We start from the raw sequence: 11,214 nt of genomic DNA, 5'->3' as shown, positions 1-11,214 counted from the left end.
GGAGAAGGCAGGAGAATGGGGATGAGAAAAATTTCAGTCATGTTTGAATGGCTCGATGGGCCGAATGGCCTGATTCTGCTCCTATGTCTTATGGTCTTATGTTCCCCATATTTCATTTAAAAGTCTAACTATTCCAGCCAGGTATACAAATCAGGAAAGGACTGACAGGCTGGACCTGTTTTCTCTTGAAAAGATTAGGTAGACGAGTGACGTAATAGGGATCTTTAAAATTATGAAAGCTTTTCATAGAGTGGATATAGAGATTATGTTTCCTCTTTGGGAAAGAGCATCACCAGAGGTTATCAATATAAAATAGTCACCAAGAAATCCAATAGGAAATTCTGAAGAAACTTTTTAACCCAAAGAGTGGTGAGAACATGGAACTTGCTACCAAGGGAGTGGTGTTGAAGCGAATGGCATAAAAGCATTGAGGGGAAGTCAGACAAGCATATGAGGGAGAAGTGAAGATGGTTGCAATCATAGCTTTAAATGGGGAAATATGGGAGGAGGCTGGAGAGGAACATAAGCAGACATAAGAGTGGTTGAGCTGAATGGTTTGTTTCGGTGTCATATATCTACCCTATGAAATTGCAGAAAACAAGCTAATTTCCAGATTATTGTTTGTCAGAAGGAAACCAATAGGCTTTCAATCTTATGCATTGTATGCATCAGGCTTAAATTTCACTGATGTAAAGTGCACAACACCGCTGGTTCTATCATGTTGAGGATCAGAACAAAATAGTATGGATGATGAAAATCCCAAATAAAAACAGGAAATACCCAGCAGGCGATGCAGCATCTATGGGGAGGAGAAGCAGAGTTAACCTTTTGCATGCAAAGTGTTAAATCTGTTCCCTCGTCACAGGTGGTGCCAGACAGAACAAGTATTTTTTTCTATCTTCTATTTCAATTGCAAATGCTTTACACAAGTTTTGCAGCCAGAATTAGCCTAGAATTTCCCGGTTGTAATTCACACGGCAAGTGCTACTTTAGAAATTGTTATTTGCATGCTCTGATCACCAGCAGGGGGAGTTACATGCATACTTCCTGGGAATGCTTACATGAATATCCATTGCTGCAGAAATTGATGTAAAATGGATGTAAGCAGCTATATGCTCAGGAAACTCCTGAGCAGTCCTTTAAAAACACTGTTCAGACTGTGGTCTTCAGATGAACTTTGAGGCTCAAGCAGGTAAAACTGAAACAGTGCTTCACTCTTTCATTTCTCTCTCAAATTGGATGTTTTACCATGATTTTGAGTGTTGCAGCTGCACCCTTTCAGGTGAATGAGTCCATAAGCCATTCTGTCTCTCTGCTTTCCTCTTCTCATTTATGTTCCCTCCTTTAATTCCATCTACAACCTTTTAATTTATCCCCTTTAGTTGTTCTTTTACCCTGGTTGTGCCACTGCAAAGTGCCTTGGAATGTTTTTGTATGTAAAGGTGCTATCTGTTGTTGTCAGTGAGGGTGGGAGTAAAGGGATGCCAAAAATGTCAGATAGTACTGAAGGTATTTGGTGTGTTGGGTGTTCTGGATCACAAACAGGTCACCAACACTGGAAGTGGTGCAACTCTATTTTATTATAAGGTTAACTATATTAACATACTTGAACTGTGGGTAAATGCAATACCAGCTTTAACTGTTGACCCTTGCCTAGTCCTAACCAGGTGATGTACTCAGCACATGGTGAATGTCTGTGTTGCAGGCTGTGAGCTCTGTGCTCCGAGCTGGCTGATACTAGAATGAGCGGGAACTCTCCTGTCCCCTGTCTTTATAGTGCGTGTGCTCTCACTGGTGATTGGCTGCGGTGTTGTGTATGCTGATTGGTCTCACTGCATGTCCATCAGTGTGTGTGTGTGTGTCTGCACCATGATATACTGGTGTATATTATGACAGTATTCAGGCATTTACAATATTGGGTGGAGACAGTCTCATGCAAACGTGCATATGAACATGCGAATTAGGAGCAGGGCCACTTGGCCCATTGAACCTGCTCTGTCATTCAATAAGGTCATGCTGATCGAATTGTAACTTCAACCCCACATTCCTGCCTACCCCAATAACCTCTCACCCCCTTGTTAGTCAAGAATCTATCTAGCACTGCCTTCAAAATATTCAAAGGGCTCTGCTTCCATTGCCTTTTGAGGAAGAGAGTTCCAGGGACTCATGACTCTCAGAGAGAAAATTTCTCCTCATCTCTATCTCAAATGAATGACCCCTTATTTTTAAACAGTGACTCCTAGTTCTAGATTCTCTGAAGCATCCTTTTCACATCCACCCTGTCAGTACCCCTCAGGATCTTAAAAGGTTTCAATCAAGTCACTTCTTATTTTCTAAACTCTCCAACCTTTCATCATAAGGCAATCCACCCATACTTCGTTTAGTCTAGTGAACCTTCTCTGAACTGCTTCTAATGCATTTACATCTTTCCTTAAATTAGGAGGCCAATTTTCCAGATGTGCTGTAACCAATTGCCCTGTACACGTGATGCATAACCTCCCTACTTTTGCAATCAATTCCCCTCACAATAAATGGTTTTATTATATTAGCTTTCTGAATTTCTTATTGTACCCATATCCCTCTGCATCTTAAATCTCTGCAATCTCTCTCCATTTAGATGGTGACCTGTTTTATTCTTCCTGCCAAAATGGACAGTTTCACATTTGCCCACATTATATTCCAATTTCCAGCTTTCTGCCTGTCATAATGCACACCAGTATATCATGGTGCAGACACACACACTGATGGACACACAGCAAGACCAATCAACATACACAACACCGCAGCCAATCACCAGTTAGAGCACACTCACTATAAAGACAGAGGGCATCAGTTTTCCCAGTCATTCGGGATACAGCCTCTCAGAAGGACAGAGCTTACAGCTTATAGCACAGATCTTCACCATGTGCTGAGTGCATAGACTGGTTAGGATAGGCATAGGTCTTTAGTTTAATCTAACATCGTGTTAACCCACAGTGAAAGTATGTCCAACAGTTTCTAGCTTAATAAAATAGTGTTGCACTATTTTAAGTGTTGGTGACCTGTATGTGTTCCATGGTTCCAGAGCACCCAACACATCATGGTACCAGTAGTTGAGGGATGTTAGAACTTCTTAGACCTACCTGCTAGTGATCTGCCTTCCACCAGCATACAATCATCCTGCAAAATGGACAGCGTCCGCCCGCCGCTCCGCATCACCGGTAACCTGGGGGTCAACTGGAAGATATTCAAACAACGCGTCCAGTTCTACCTTGAAGCCACAGACCGGGAAGGTGCCTCAGACACCAGGAAGATCGCTCTCTTCCTATCCACGGCCAGGGAACATGCCATCCACATTTTCAATTCTCTCACCTTTGCTGATAGTGAAGATAAATCAAAATTCAAGACGGTCCTCCTTAAGTTTGACAGTCACTGCGACATCGAGGTGAACGTTTTGAGCGCTATGTATTCCAACAGCGTTTGCAGGATAAGGATGAACCTTCTCACTCCTTTCTCACCCACCTCCGCATTCTTGCGCAGTCCTGTAATTACAGGTCCACCTCAGACTCCATGAAAAGCGACCAGATCGTTTTTGGTGTTCAGTCGGACCCCCTACGCCAGCAGCTCCTCAAGGTAAAGCAGCTCACCCTAGCGATTGAACACGCCACTAGTCGGTATTCCCACATCCAAGCGGCTGAAACGGCGCGGCAAGGTCCCCACGAGGCAGAACGGGTCCAAACAATCGAGCAACTCTAGAGCCTCAGCCTGGATGAGGGCGGCCATTTCGCGTGCTTTTCGAGGACTCCCGCACTTGTGTGCACCGAACGAGGGGACGGCGACGTCGACGAACATACTACACAGGCGCGCACCATGTACGGCCGTGCCGCGCGTGCGCGGTGGCGCAGCGAGCGTACTGACGCTACAAAGTGCGGCAACTGTGGCTCCGCCCATTTAAAGCGGCAATGTCCTGCCAGATCCCAACGATGCCTGAGATGTGGCAAACTTGGCCACAATGCTGCTTTATGCAGATCAGCTCAGCCTGCCAACTCTCGTCTCTCCAGTCAGCCTCGCAGGAATGTCCGGGCCATTCAACCCACGGTCACTGAGCCCGATTCGGACCTGCTACCCGATATTGACACCGAGGACCCGAAGGCTCCTTTTCGAGTCGGTATCATTACAAAAAACAGGGTGTCCCCGAAGCAAAGAATCCAGTCTCTATCGGTATACAGCATCGATCCGGACGATGAGTGGTGGGCCACCCTTACGGTCAACCGGTCCCAAATATGATTCCGCCTGGACACCGGTGCCTCCGCCAATCTCATTGACCTCCAAAGCCTTCGTGTGAAACCAGCCATCCTGCCATCAGCTATTAGATTATAATGGCAATGCCATTGGTGCCATCGGCTCATGCCAACTTGAAGTGACGCACAGGTCACGCAAAGCCATCCTTCCCTTTGAAATTGTGGGCTCCTCGAAAGCCTCCCTGCTTGGCTCGCAGGCATGCAAGCTGTTGAACCGAGTTCAGAGAGTTCACTCCCTCTCTCCTGCTGACGCGTCCGCCTTTCAGGACACTGACTTCAGGGTGTAGCTCGACGTCATCATCAACCAGTACCACAACCTCTTTGAGGGCATGGGCACGCTCCTGCAGGATTTTATTAAAACCGAATGCCACGCCTATGGTGCACGCACCTCGCAGGGTCCCAGCACCCCTTAAGGACCGCCTCAAGCAGCAACTGCAGGACCTCCAGGACCAAGGGGTGATTTCCAAAGTCACGGAACCGACCGACTGGGTCAGTTCCATGGTATGTGTAAAAAAGCCTTCAGGCGAATTGAGACTTTGCATTGATCCCAAGGATCTCAATCGCAATATTATGAGAGAGCACTATCCAATTCCCAAGCGCGAAGAGCTCACATGCGAGATGGCTCGCGCCAAGCTCTTTACCAAACTCAACGCCTCAAAAGGATTCTGGCAAATCCAGCTCGATAAATCCAGCAGGAAACTCTGCACATTTAACACCCGCTTTGGAAGATATTGTTTCAACAGGATACCGTTTGGGATCATATCTGCATCAGAAGTGTTCCATAGGATTATGGAACAAATGATGGAAAGTATTGAAGGCGTTCGCGTCTATGTCGATGACATAATCATTTGGTCCACCACCCCGCAGGAGCATGTTAGTCGCCTCCAGCGCGTATTCAGACGTATACATGAGCATGGCCTCCGCCTCAACAGGGCCAAATGCTCTTTTGGTCAGACAGAACTTAAGTTCCTCGGGGACCACATCTCCCAATTGGGTGTGCAGCCGGATGCAGACAAGGTAGCTGCCATCACAGCTATGAAAACACCAGAGGACAAGAAGACGGTCCTCCGATTTCTGGGCATGGTCAATCTTTTAGGGAAATATATCCCTAACCTCGCCTCTCATACCACGGCTCTCAGGAACCTGGTCAGGAAGACGACAGACTTCCAATGGCTCCCTGCCCACGAGTGTGAATGGGGGGAACTCAAGGCAAAACTGACCACTGCCTCGGTCTTAGCCTTCTTTGATCCAGCAAAGGAGACCAAAATTTTGACCGATGCCAGCCAATCTGGCATTGGGGCAGTGCTCCTTCAATGTGATGAGGCCTTATCATGGGCCCCCGTTGCATATGCGTCACGTGCGATGACCCCCACAGAGCAGCGCTACGCACAGATAGAAAAGGAGTGCCTGGGCCTTCTGACCGGTGTTGTTAAATTTCACGATTATGTCTACGGACTTCCTCAATTCACCGTCGAGACTGACCATCGCCCACTGGTCAATATAATACAGAAAGACTTGAATGACATGACGCCTCGCCTCCAGTGTATTCTTCTCAAGCTCCGGCGATACGACTTCCAGCTGGTATATACCCCAGGCAAGGACCTCATCATTGCTGACGCTCTCTCCAGGTCAGTCAATACTCAATGTGACCCAGTGGGATTTGTCTGCCAGGTTGACGCCCATGTGTCATTCGCGGCCTCCAATCTACCTGCCTCGGATGAACACCTCGTCCAAATTTGCCGCGAGACAGCGGCTGACCCCTTGCTACAGCGTGTCATGCGCCACCTAACGGACGGGTGGCTCAAGGGCCAATGCCCTCAATTCTATAATGTCAGAGATGATCTGGCGGTAGTAGACGGGGTTCTTCTAAAACTGGACTGCATTGTCATCCCGCATAGCATGCACCAGCTTGTCCTGGAACAACTACACGAGGGCCACCTTGGCATGGAAAAGTGCCGCCAACGGGCCCGAGAGGCAGTGTACTGGACCGGCATTAATGAAGGCATAACCAACACAGTGCTCAACTGCACCACTTGTCAGCGCTTCCAGCCGGCCCAACCACGTGAGACCCTGCAGCTCCATGAGTTGGTCACGACACCATGGACCAAGGTGGGTATCGACCTGTTGCACGCGCTGGGTAGAGACTATGCCCTGATTGTGGACTACTTTTCGAATTACCCGGAGGTGATACGGTTGCACGACCTCACCTCGTCTGCAGTCATTCGTGCATGTAAAGAAACCTTTGCTCGACACGGCATCCCGCTCACGGTTATGTCGGACAATGGCCCCTGCTTCGCCAGCCAAGAATGGTCCAACTTTGCCAAGCGGTACAATTTTGCCCATGTGACGTCCAGTCCCCTGTACCCCCAATCCAACGGCAAAGCAGAGAAGGGAGTACATATCGTCAAACGGCTGCTATGCAAGGCTGCCGATACTGGGTCTGATTTCTACCTTGCCTTGCTGGCCTATCACTCCGCCCCACTGCCCACTGGCCTGTCGCCAGCCCAATTACTCATGAGTCGCACCCTGAGGACGACGGTGCCGTCCATCCATGTCCCAGACCTCGACCACATTCTGGTCCTTCGCCGGATACAACTGTCTCGTGCACAGCACAAGGCGGCTCATGACCCCCATGCAGCTGATCTCCCTGCTCTGGCTTCAGATGACAATGTCTGTGTCCATCTTCCGGATGGGGGCTGGTCTGCAACCGCTGTTGTCCTTCAGCAGGTGGCCCCCCGCTCGTTCCTGGTTCGTCTACCGGATGGCTCTATTCTGCGCAGCAATCAACGCGCCCTTCGTCTCGTTCCACGCTCGCCACGTGACCCTCCAGTGTCGCATCGCCCTCCTGCTGACCCTGCCACGGACTATGCGGAGCTCCCTGTCACTCTGCCTCCCCCTGACTTTGACACAGTCCAGCCCGCTCCTGAACCGGCGGCTCTCGACCCACCCTTGGGGCAGTCAACCAGAATTCGTCGCCCACCTCAGAGACTAAATTTATGAACTTTTCGAATTTATGGATCTCTGAATTGTTTTGTTGCTTTGTTTGATCGTTTCCCTGGTTTGTATATAGTGTTGATCTCGTTACTCTTGTTGCATTCTGCTTCTCTGCATCAGACACCTTCCCATGTAAATAGCTTAGTTCTCATGTACATAGTCCTGTAAATATGTCTTCGCACCCCACACGTAGTTAGGAACATTATCACCACACATTATTTATTGTCACACACATACATTTTTTTATAAAAGCGGGGGGTGTCATAATATACACCAGTATATCATGGTGCAGACACACACACTGATGTACACACAGCAAGACCAATCAACACACACAACACTGCAGCCAATCACCAGTTAGAGCACACTCACTATAAAGACAGAGGGCATCAGTTTTCCCAGTCATTCGGGATGCAGCCTCGCAGAAGGACAGAGCTTACAGCTTACTGCGCAGATCTTCACCATGTGCTGAGTGCATAGACTGGTTAGGATAGGCATCGGTCTTTAGTTTAATCTAACACCGTGTTAACCCACAGTGAAAGTATGTTAAACAGTTTCTAGCTTAATAAAATAGTGTTGTACTATTTTAAGTGTTGGTGGCCTGTATGTGTTCCACTGATCCAGAGCACCCAACATATCATTGCCCACTCACCTAACCTATCTACATACCTTTGTAGCCCTCTTACATCCTCTTCACAATTTACTTTCCCACTGTTATAACCCCCACAAAGACTTTGGGTGATCATTGATTTATCTCCCTGCGGGGTACTTGGAGTATGAGTTCCCATATTGAGCGGGTGGAGGTATGTACTGTATTTCAGTGTGCCATGGAGAATATCCTTCAAGAACTACCTACGGTGGCAGTATACCCTGATAATGTATCAATTTTAGGGACTACAGAACCGGAGGATCTGGGCGGCAGAGTTGCACTGTGGTTAGCCCTGCTACCTCACAGCGCCAGGGGCTCTGGTTCGAATCCAACTTTACGTGACTGTCTGTGTGGAGTTTGCACATTCTCCCCGTGTCTGCGTGGGTTTCCGTTGGGTGCTCCAGTTTCCTCCCACAGTCCAAAGATGTGCAGGTTAGGTGGATTGGCCATGTTAAATTGTCCCTAAGTGTCCAAAGGTTGGGTGGGGCTACAGGGATAGAGTGGGGGATTGGGCCTAGGTAGGATAATCTTTTGAAGGCTCGGTGCAGACGCAATGGGCCAAATTACCTCCTTCTGCAATGTAAGGATTCTCTGATCTAGCGAACTTATAGGAGGTTCTGAGGCTGTTTTCAAACACAGGAGTACACCTCAAATGTGAAAAATGCATATTTTAGGTGAGCAAAGTAATTTACCTACGGAACTGGATGGACAAGAAAGGCCTATATCCCATGGAGGACAAGGACAAGGCCATTAAGGAGGCAGCTACCCCACAAAATATGACGGAACTGAATTCCTTCTTGGGATTGATAAATTACTATGGGAAATTAATCCCAAATTTGGTTTCTCTGATGTCGCCACTACATTTGCTGCTAAAAAAATACAATTCTCACGTCACAATAGATAAACTCCGAAGAGGTTTTGTATTCACTGCATTCCGTTGGTCCTAGTCTCCAACAATGGTGTAGACTTAACTAGCGGGGAGTTCGGTCATTCCTGAAGTAGAACAGCATCAAACACATTTGGACGGCACCGCATCACCCATCGTCCAATAGTCTGGCAGAGCGAGCAGTACAGACCTTCAAAAACTGGATGAGGAAAAAGTTGACCAGATCCATGGAGACAACGTTGGCATGATTCCTGTTTGATTATCACACCACACCCCACATCATGATGGGAGTCGCCCCAGCATTCAATGGGACAACAACTTTGCATGACACTGAGCTTGATATTTCTCAATCTGGCGGGGAAGGTGGAGCCTAAATGGGAGAGTTAAAAGAGAAACTATGATGCCTGGAGGCCCGAGAATGCTTTTAAGACAAGGGCGTGGTACATGTGTGAAACATCGGGGCCAACTCCAGCTGGGTCCTAGGAGTCATATTAAACAAGACTGGACCTGTCTCCTACGACGTTGAGGTCAAAGGAAAAGTCCTTAGAAAGCTCCTGGACCACCTTAGGAGTAGGGAGCCTGTTCCAGTTGAATCCACGACTCTGACACCAGTCGTGGCGGTTCGCTGGCGCCGGGCTATAACACTTGGGGGATTGTAGAACTGTTTCCCTCGACGGTGAAGACTCAGTGTCTGATATGGAGGCTGAAGAAACTGGTCTTCCCCTGGTGGGCAGTGCTGCTGATGAACCTGCAGCAGTGATACGCAGGTGCTCCTTGAGGAAAAGAAGGTCACCTGTCCGCTTCACACCATTGATCCGGCTCCACCTGCCACGGACACAAGGCCGAGCGCTAAAACGTGGAAGAAGCCTCATCATCGTGGGAACGACAGTGATGAAACAGACTTAGGGGGGCAGGAATGTCATAACCAGCACAATATGGGCTTGCTAATGGGACCTTAAAGACTGTGGCCAAACCTAGACCGGAGTTCCCAATGGTTCCAGGGTGGGATGATAGTGTTATACTGTGGCTTCTTTTCTGTTCAAGAATTAACCTGAGTTTTGTCTAGCCGGCCCTCTTCTGAAGTTATTACAGCCACCTATCATTGTGTTGTCAGCAAATTGAGCAACAGGTAGCACAGTGGTTAGCACTGTTGCTTCACAGCGCCAGTGACTCTGATTCGATTCCCAGTTTGGGTCACTGCCTGTGTGGAGTCTGCATTTTCTTGTCGTGTCTGCATGGGTTTCCTCTGGGTGCCGGGTCCGGTTTCCCCCCACAAGTTCCAAAAGACGTGCTTGTTAAGTGAATTGGACATTCTGAATTCTCCCTCAGTGTACCCAAACAGGCGCCGGAATGTGGCGACTAAGGGATTTTACAGTAACTTCATTGCAGTTTTAATGTAAGCCTACTTGTAACACTAATGAAGATTATTATTATGACCATACCTTCAGTCCCTTCATCCAAGCCATTTATATAAATTTTAAAACATTGAGACACCAGCACTGATCCCCGTGACGCACCACTCATCACATTCTGCCAACTAGAAAAAGATCCTTTATGCCAACTCTCTGTTTCTAGCCAATCTTTAATTCTTGCCAATGTATTACGCCCTACACCATGAGGTTTTATTTGATGCAATTACCTTTGATGTGGCACCTTATCAAATGTCTCTGGAAATCTAAATACAGTACAAGTATTGGTTCTCCTTTATCCATAGCACCTGTGACTCCTTTAAAGAACTCCAATAAATTGGCTAAACGTGATTTCCCTTTCACAAAACCACCTTGACTCTGCCAGATTGCCTTGAATTTTTCCACTTGCCCTGCTATCACATCTTTAATAATGGCTTCTAACATTTTCCCTAATGACTGGTTTGTAGTTTCCTGCTTTCTGTCTCCTTCTCTTTTTGAATAAAGGAGTTACATTTGTTATCTTTCAACCTAGTCGAACCTTGCCAGAATCTAGGTAATTTGGGAAAATTAAAATCAATGCAACAACTATCTGATTAGCCACATCTTTCAGGACCTTAGGATGCAGTCCATTTGGACCAGAGAATGTGTCAGCACACAGATCCAACAATTTGCACAATGCCATTTCGCTGGTAATTGTAATTTTCCCGACTTCCTCCCTCTCTTCCATTTCCTGATTTACGGCTATTTCAACAATGTTACTGGTGTCCTCTATAGTGGAGAGATGCAAAATAACTGTTTAATTCATCTGCCATAGTCCTGCTTTCCATTAGCAATTCCCCAGATGCACTTTCTATTGGACCAATGCTCACTTTGTTATCTCTTTTCTTATTCATGTATCTATAGAAACTGGTACTCGTTATATTACTGACCAGCTTTCTCTCATACTCTAGTTTTTCCCTCCTTATAAAGCATTTTGTCATTCTTTGGTGTTTTTTA

General features: G+C 47.2%; 1 long non-coding RNA gene across 1 annotated transcript in view; it reads left to right on the top strand.

The window, feature by feature from the left end:
- The first annotated feature begins 1,082 nt into the window (after nucleotides 1-1,082).
- LOC140422779 (uncharacterized) overlaps nucleotides 1,083-11,214 on the top strand; it is a 31,386-nt gene continuing 21,254 nt past the window's right edge. Inside the window, exon 1 of the long non-coding RNA XR_011947599.1 lies at nucleotides 1,083-1,192. This is a non-coding gene — a long non-coding RNA (uncharacterized lncRNA). The remainder of the gene's footprint in view (nucleotides 1,193-11,214) is intronic.

Source organism: Scyliorhinus torazame, chromosome 5, assembly GCF_047496885.1.
Source record: "Scyliorhinus torazame isolate Kashiwa2021f chromosome 5, sScyTor2.1, whole genome shotgun sequence".
In the NCBI taxonomy this organism is placed as follows: domain Eukaryota; kingdom Metazoa; phylum Chordata; class Chondrichthyes; order Carcharhiniformes; family Scyliorhinidae; genus Scyliorhinus; species Scyliorhinus torazame.
This window is presented reverse-complemented; position numbering and strand designations above follow the sequence as displayed.